Below are 9,524 nucleotides of genomic sequence, written 5' to 3'. Positions count from 1 at the left end.
TAGAGGCTGTGTTTCTTTGGCAGCTCACCATAATAAACTGTGCAAGTGTGTGTCTGTGCATGTTTGGTTAAAATGTGGTTCAATCAGCAAGTGTGGTGAAGGTTTGTACTCAAGTAATTGTTATGTTTCTTCAAAATAGTATTACTCTAGTAGAAGTGAAATAATTTGTGCAGTAAAACTACTCTTAGAAGTCTTTTTTCTTTAAAAAGTTACTCAAGTAAATGTAACAGAGCAAATGTGACCTGTCACCTCTGCTAGAGACTGCATCATAGTTAGGATTTTCTGCAACTTGACAAAACTATTTTAAACAATGCAGGTATAGAAGAAATGCTGATTAGAGAAAAGTTCATCAAAACTCGGGAGGCAAAGCAGGAGGAGACTCTACCAGCAACTAGATAAGAGTGGACTTTATCTCCATCAATCGTATCTGAAGATGTGTCTGAGAAGTAAATTCACTTTGTTAACTATCTGCAATCTAGTTTATTACAACCACAGTGTATAAAGTCAACTTTCAACTGTTGTGGCGAGGTAAGCCATGAAAACTCTGCATGTCCAGAGAGCTATGCTGAATAGGAAATATATTCATCACACTCATGTGTGCTGGAGCAGCGGTACGTCAAAAATCTTTTATCTTTTAAAATAGCATCTAAAAGGAAATTTGTATTTGGTTGATTATTTCTTTTTTGGAGTGATGCTTTTTGGCAATAAACCTTATACTGTTAATTCCACTTTGAACAGTGCCATATTTGTAAAGACAATGCATTTGTAGGCTGAGCAGCAGAGTTGATGTGGTTTGTGTTCATGAAAAAACCTGCAAATTCCTCTCTACCAGTACCAAACAGATTGTTCTGCTAAAAATTCTTGTTTGAATGATTGAAATCTGACGAAAAACAATATATTAGCATTTAAACAAGTTATTCATTGAGCAAAGAGGGGCCTCAGCAATGCATGGGAGAATTGATAATTGCAAGACTGCCAATGTGGTTATGATGTTCACTCTGACACAAACAGTATGCCACAAATCATTCAGTGTTCAGTGGGGTTAAGGTCAGGACTGCAGGCAGACCATTCTATGTTCTCCACTTCCAAATGCTGAAGCTGTTCTGTAATAAACCCAACTCTATGTCTGCGGCCATTGACATCTTGGAGGACACAGTTTGGTCTCTAAGAGTGTATGAATGTGATTGTTATTGGTTGTAGAATTTCACCTCGTCATCTCAGTGAGGAAGATACCATCCCACACCTTCACACTGCACTTACCAAAGCTGTATGGCATCGGTAGAGACGATTTGGAAAGCCGCCTACATACTCAGCTTTGCTGCTTTATTTACAAATGCATTTTCTTTACAAATGCCACAATTTAAGAGAAAATAAACAGTGTTTCTGACGGTGTGAAATTTATTGCCTAAAAGTATTGTTACAACAAAGAAATAATCAACCAAACCTCAATTTCTTTACTTATTATCTAGAGTTTATTATGTATTTGCATATATCTTAAGCAAGGTCCAAAATTGTAATTACTTTAAAAAATGTAAAATGGACTTTATAATGAGACCGTAATGTTATTGGTCAGCACATGATAGATAGATAGATAGATAGATAGATAGATAGATAGATAGATAGATAGATAGATAGATAGATAGATAGATAGATAGATAGATAGATAGATAGATAGATAGATAGATAGATAGATAGATAGATAGATAGATAGATAGATAGATAGATAGATAGATAGATAGATAGATAGATAGATAGATAGATAGATAGATAGATAGATAGATAGATAGATAGATAGATAGATAGATAGATAGATAGATAGAATAGGTTCTTCAAAGTTGCCACCTTTTGCTTTGATTACTGCTACGCACACTCTTGGCATTCTGTTGATGAGCTTCAAGAGGTAGTCACCTGAAATGGTTTTCACTTCACAGGTGTGCCCTGTCAGGTTTAATAAGTGGGATTTCAAGCCTTATAAATGGGGTTGGGACCATCAGTTGTGTTGTGCAGGAGGTGGATACAGTACACAGCTGATAGTCCTACTGAATAGACTGTTAGAATTTGTATTATGGCAAGAAAAAAGCAGCTAAGTAAAGAAAAACGAGTGGCCATCATTACTTTAAGAAATGAAGGTCAGTCAGTCCGTACAATTGGGAAAACTTTGAAAGTGTCCCCAAGTGCAGTCGCAAAAACTATCAAGCACTGCAAAGAAACTGGCTCACACGAGTCACGAGTCACCTCTGCTGCGGACAATAAGTTCATCCGAGTCACCAGCCTCAGAAATCACAGGTTAACAGCAGCTCAGATTAGAGAACAGGTCAATGCCACACAGAGTTCTAGCAGCAGACACATCTCTAGAACAACTGTTAAGAGGAGACTGTGAATCAGGCCTTCATGGTAAAATAGCTGCTAGGAAACCACTGCTGAGGACAGGCAACAAGCAGAAGAGACTTGTTTGGGCTAAAGAACACAAGGAATGGACATTAGACCAGTGGAAATCTGTGCTTTGGTCTGATGAGTCCAAGTTTGAGATCTTTGGTTCCAACCACCGTGTCTTTGGGCAGTGCAGAAGAGGTGAACGGATGGACTCTACATGCCTGTTTCCCACCGTGAAGCATGGAGGAGGAGGTGTGATGTTGTGGGGGTGCTTTGCTGGTGACACTGTTGGGAATTTATTCAAAATTGAAGGCATACTGAACCAGCATGGCTACCACAGCATCTTGCAGCGGCATGCTATTCCATCCGGTTTGCATTTAGTTGGACCATCATTTATTTTTCAACAGGACAATGACCCCAAACACACCTCCAGGCTGTGTAAGGGCTATTTGACCAAGAAGGAGAGTGATGGGGTGCTGCGCCAGATGACCTGGCCTCCACAGTCACCGTACCTGAACCCAATTGAGATGGTTTGGGGTGAGCTGGACAGCAGAGTGAAGGCAAAAGGGCCAACAAGTATTAAGCATCTCTGGGAACTCCTTCAAGACTGATGGAAAACCATTTCAGGTGACTACCTCTTGAAGCTCATCAACAGAATGCCAAGAGTGTGTGGAGCAGTAATCAAAGCAAAAGGTGGTTACTTTGAAGAACCTAGAATATAAGACATATTTTCAGTTGTTTCACACTTTTTTGTTCAGTATATAATTCCACATGTGTTAATTCATAGTTTTGATGCCTTCAGTGTGAAGCTACAATATTCATAGTCATGAAAATAAAGAAAACTCTTTGAATGACAAGGTGTGTCCAAACTTTTGGTCTGTACTGTATATATATATATATATATATATATATATATATATATATATAGATATACACACATGGACAAAATTGTTGGTACCCCTCGGTTAATGAAAGAAAAATCCACAATGGTCACAGAAATAACTTGAATCTGACAAAGGTAATAATGAATACAATTATACGAAAATGAACAAATGAAATTCAGACATTGCTTTTCAAACATCCTGCATATAAGTCCATTCAGAATAGTCCAGTGTTTTCCTCTTAGCCATTCTTGGGTGTTTTTAGCTTTGTGTTTTGGGTCACAATCCTGTTGCAAGACCCATGACCTGTGACTGAGACCAAGCTTTCTGACACTGGGCAGCACATTTCTCTCTAGAATCCCTTGATAGTCTTGAGATTTCATTATACGCTGTACAGATTCAAGACACCCTGTGCCAGATGCAGCAAAGCAGCCCCAGAACTTAACAGAGCCTCCTCCATGTTTCATAGTAGGGACAGTGTTCTTTTCTTCATATGCTTAATTTTTCCATCTGCAAACATAGAGCTGATGTGCCTTCCCAAAAAGTTTAATTTTTGTCTCATCTGTCCATAGGACATTCTCCCAGCAGCTTTGTGGCTTGTCAACATGTAGTTTGGCAAATTCCAGTCTGGCTTTTTTATGATTTGTTTTCAACAATGGTGTTCTCCTTGGTCGTCTCCCATTAAGTCCACTTTGCCTCAAACAACGTCGGATGGTGCAATCTAACACTGATGTTTAATCTTTAATCTCTTCAGAAGTTTATCTGGGCTCTTTTGTTCCCTTTCGTATTATCCGTCTCTTTGTTTTGTCATCGATTTTCCTCCTGCGGTCGCGTCCAGGGAGGTTGGCTACAGTCCCATGGATCTTAAATTTCTGAATAATATGTGCAACTGTAGTCACAGGAACATGAAGATGCTTGGAGATGGTCTTATAACCTTTACCTTTAACATGCTTCTCTATAATTATCTTTCTAATCTCATGAGAAAACTCTTTCCTTCGCTTCCTCTGGTCCATGTTGAGTGTGGTACACACCATGTCACCAAACAGCACAGTGACTACCTGTAGCCCTATATATAGGCCCACTGACTGATTACAAGAATGTAGACACCTGTGATGCTAATTAATGGACACACCTTGATTTAACGTCCCTTTGGTCACATTATTTTCAGGGGTACCATCATTTTTGTCCAGGTCTGTTTCATGAGTTTATTTTTTTTAATGATTCTGTTGAAGCATGTTTGAAAATCAATGTCTGACTTTCATTTGTTTATTTTCATAGAATTTTTATTCAGTATTATCTTTGTAAGATTCAAGTTATTTCTGTGACCATTGTGGGTTTTTCTTTCATTAACTGAGAGGTACCAACAATTTTGTCCACGTGTGTATATATATATATATATATATATATATATATATATATATATATATATATATATATATATGTACATCTATATTTGTATACATGCTGCATATTTTATTTATGCTTTGAAATTGTCAACTCAATTTAAATAAATATTATAAAATATGTTTAAAAATAGAATCAGTAAATTTAAATAATGCCTTAAATGTTTAATTTAATTCTAAATTAATTTTGCCTAGCTTATCATAGTGTTATGTAAGCTGCAATATTATTTATCAGATATAAATATTTATAAGATAGAAGATAATATACACAACTGTAAAACCTTCTTACATTTTCATTATGACTGCTCATGACTGACAGATAAAAATATATTTAAGTAGTTATAGATTTTATTTTTACCATTTGCACATTACTTACAGATAAACCTTAGTCATATGTTGTTTGATAAACCTGTTCTTATAAAGAGAAACAAGTTGTTATTATACAGTTTCAAGCTGCATTTACTGTAATTTATGTCTTTTTAAACCTTGATATTTTATTTTGAATTCTTACAATCTGTATTCAAGAAATAAAATTCAGACCACATGCGTGCCTCGTAACAACACTGACGTCAAGAAACTCTGCAGTAGCTTTGTTAAGCCCCAAGGTGACTCAGAGATCAGCCTCTGATTGATGCACAACGTCTGGACCAGGTCAAATTAAAAACACGCTCCTTCTGTCTGTTTTAGTTTGTGTGTGTGTGTGGCTGTGTGTTTGTATGTGTGCTTGATCATGATTCTTTGCCTGTCTTAGTTCACTGCACGAGTTAATTTGACAAGCTCAATAAACGTGTCACCACTCAGCCCTAAACTGTGTTTTCTCACAGTCAACCAGCCTTAACCGTCATGCTGCCCCATTACCAGTAAATTACATTAAAAACACACAACAGAATATGTGTTTGGAAAAAGCAGGTAAATGTTGCATTTCCTTCTACAACCCAACTTTCTGTGCTGAAACTGAGACTCTAAATTATTATAAATATGACATGTGGATGTGTGTTTGTGCCAAACTGAGAGAAATTAGTTTACATATGTTGAGCCATTTTAATGATTGTTCAAGGGAGCATGGGGGCAGGTGCTATTTTAGTCTCAAGGGATCTGGAGAATCAGGAGGAAAGGAGGGGTTTTATGAGAGTGGAACCTGATGCCAAAATCACTCTCTAATGACAGGGGGAGGGGTCCACGTCATGTTCGCCCCCTTGAGGTCCTGTGTGGCTCATAAATAAAGCCCTGATTTGCACAGCGCTTCTCCAACAACCCTAAGCAGGTTTCAGGATGTTGACAGATTTTTCTTTAGATTGCATAGCAAGTTGTGTTTTCTCTGATTTGAATTTAATCAAATCAGAGAAAACACAACTTGCTACCTTTCACATCTCCTAAAATGTTAATGCAATATAACCATCATTTTTTCACTTCTCGCTGCAAAGACAGCTCTACTGTCTATGTTTAAAAGAGTTAATGCAATCTATCCTGCATTGTATAGTCACACCCCCCCACATGTGAGCAGTCCATGGGTAACACCAACCCAGGCATGTTCTGAGAGCTGCACAAAAACATGGGGATTCTAGACAACACTCAACATACCATCACAGCATTCAAAACCTGAGACTATTCCTATCTAGAAGTTGCACTTCTACACTCACTCAGGGTAACAACTACCCCACAACAAGCTCTGGTTCAGTCTCGATTGGTTCAAAAAATAGAAACGAGGTCCTCCTCCTGTATGAGACAGTAACCATGATTGGCTGCACATCCCAGCCTTCAGTGCTGCCACACAGCTGGTATATATTTAGCTGGCCCCCATTATCAAACCCTCTTTCCAACCACCTCCTTCTTCTCTTCTCCTCATGTGAGGAAATGCGTCATCAGTTCATCAAGGGGGGAGCCTTGGGCTGAGGCACTCTAATATTAGGAGTCAAACACACTCCATCTTAAACCCAACAGTATGAGGCAAGACCATGTGCACAGACCTGAGAAATGTGAATGCAGAGCACACATTGTTTCTTTTCTTTTCCTCTGGAAAATGTGGATATTTTGTTCATCATGAGCACAAAATCATTGTGAAATCTACTACGGTGTAGTAAAAAATTTTTTTCCACTTTTATAGATTTCTCCAGTTTTTGTTTTGTTGTTACACTTATATGTTTGAGACAATTAGGTAAGACTTTATGTCAGACACATTTGTGGACGACATCAGTGAATACAAAAGCAGTTTTTAAATGCTGATTTCACTTAAGGAAAAAAAAGCTATCCAAACCAACCTGGTAATATTGAAAATATAACTGCCCTTATTGTTAAGTGATTAATTGACTGTGAGAAACCAAACCTTTATGGTTCAGTTTGGTTCAGTGTGGTTCACACCTAGACATGATTACTGCTAGACCTGCAGAATCAAGAAATCACTCAAACAGAGCCTGTCTGACAATATCAATGCAAGAAAACTCAAAAGCAATTCATTATGCTTTAATCTAAAGAAATTAAAGAAGAGACAAGAAGCTAACTTCCTTACATCTATCAGTCTCGAAAGGATTACAATAAGAAACCGACTGTGGAACGGGGGAAGATCCAAAGCCAAAAGCCACCCTCACCAAAAACAGGACAAAAAAAACGTTTTTGAAGATCCCCAAGATCTTTCAGGAAAATGTTCTGTGGACTGATGAGAAAAAAGTGGAACTTTTCTAAAGGTGTTCATTCCTGGCATAAAACTCATGGTTTCACAAAAAGCATCCCACTGACAGTCCGACATTCTGGTGGTAGTATGATCATTTTGGGCTGTTTTGTAGTTTCCGGACCTGTCCGGATCTGATGAAACCATGAATCTTCTCCCTATCGGGAAATCCTGAAGGAGGATTTCTGGCTATCAATTATTGAACTCTAGCTTGAGCAATGTTGGGTTTTGCAACAGGACACTAATCCAAAGCACACCTGAAAGTCCACTTCTGAACAACGCAGAAAATAAAGCTTTTGCAGTGGCTTAATCAAAGTCCAAATTGAAATGGCTTGGCTTTCATTCTTGAGAACATCTTTTCTTTATTTTTGAGAACAAAAACAACATCTATGCTAAATGCAGGATTAAAAAACTTAGATACAGAACTGTAGGTTTTTTTTTTCCTTTCTTCAATTATTGGAGCTAAGGCACCTAGACTAAAGCGTTTTCTGTGCACTGATGTGCATGCACATGTGTGCTGGCAGGTTTTCATTCAGCCTTGCTTCTTAGTGCTCTATCACCAGATGGGAGCCAGCATTAGATGTGTATGTGTGCGATGAACGGGAGGGGGGTTTATTTCTCAAAGCCCGAGCATCAGGCCTCCTTTTGTCCTCTTTCTTGTCGCCAATGGCTTCACAGTGGGGCGAAGAGCACACTTCAAATCTAATTAAAAAGTGAGAAGGGGGGGGGGGCGGACAGGGCAGTTAATGTCTAATGTTTTTGCATGTTTTTTTTTTCTTTTGATAGCACAAAGCCAGTCTGTGAATTTTAAGAAAACTAATAATCGGAAACTGTTTTTACATGACACAGAGGGCATGACAAAAAAATAAAACAATCATCCTGAGCAAGCCTCTCCTGAGATGATTTATTGAATTGATTTAATGCCATCACTTTACCATTTACTGACTGAGTGGTCTCCAAGCAGAGGGATAATATCGTCACCTTCCTAAACTGATGACTTTGGCCATTAGTTTAGGAAGGTGACGATATGAAAAAGACACTATCACAGCCCACCCTTTTGTTGTACCTTTAGAGTAGGGTCTCTGCACACAGTCTTATCAGTGTAAGAGCTGACCATGATAAACCCATTCTCCATCGTTGTCACTTGTGTTAAACAGTAACAACCCTGATAAAAACATGCGATAAACCATGTTAATCCTCAGAACAAGTCTCTTATCATCTCCATGGTAAACTATTAGCTGTAATTGACACTGTGAATAGCCCCCTTTGCACAACCAACAATTTACCCATTTACCCATCAGGGCTAGAAATTGCTTAGAAATTGCCGTCGATTACTTCTGATCTACAGCAGGAACCATTAACTTTAACCACGCAATTTAAGAAAAAATGCTGCATTCAGACAGCAGCTCGTTTCATTCCTTTATCTTCCAGCAACCAATTTGAGCAAGAACTTAACAATGTTCGTTTGCACAATTCCACAGCTTTATGTCTTCTGATGTTGCAGTGATAAAATGTGTGGTCCCTTTAAGAGCTGAGCTGGAGAGCAGCCACCTTGTGACATTGATGGGGAAGAAAAAAAAAGTGCCAGGCCACAAATAAATGGGGTAAAACTCAATGAAGACACTGCATTTGACATGTGCCTGCAGAGACATGGGGGAAATTTATTTTTTGAGAAAATGAACACTGACATTTAGCTTCATAGGAATAAGCCTAATATTAATTTGCCAAGGTACATAGCCAAGGTGCAGCAGAAACTAAAGGTGACTTTTAAATTTAAGAGGGCACCATGTTGGTGGAAAATGTGCAGCAACCTTTCGGATTAACATTTAAGATTTATCCTGAAAATCTTGCATAAATGTCCACAAATATCTATCTCCAGAAGACCTTTTACAAGCTCTAGACTGACAAGAAATATCAATAAGACGTCAAGATAATACATCTGGGACTCGAGAGCACAGTGAAGCTTGCAACAAGAGTCACATGACAAGGATAAGATAAAGTCATGAGCTTTCTTTCATCATATCTGCTTTCTTTGTTATCTGATGGCCCTTTCTCCCTCCCTCACACTCCTTCTCACTCAGTCACTGCTGCATTGTGACTCAGACTCTGCAGAGATGCTACATCTGAATGATATACTGCATGAGTCATTCACCAGTCGGATAACGTCTGATTATTGGGAATTGTTAACAGTCATGCAAACAC

Source organism: Girardinichthys multiradiatus, chromosome 4 (genome assembly GCF_021462225.1).
Source record: "Girardinichthys multiradiatus isolate DD_20200921_A chromosome 4, DD_fGirMul_XY1, whole genome shotgun sequence".
Classification (NCBI taxonomy): Eukaryota; Metazoa; Chordata; class Actinopteri; order Cyprinodontiformes; family Goodeidae; genus Girardinichthys; species Girardinichthys multiradiatus.
This window is presented reverse-complemented; position numbering follows the sequence as displayed.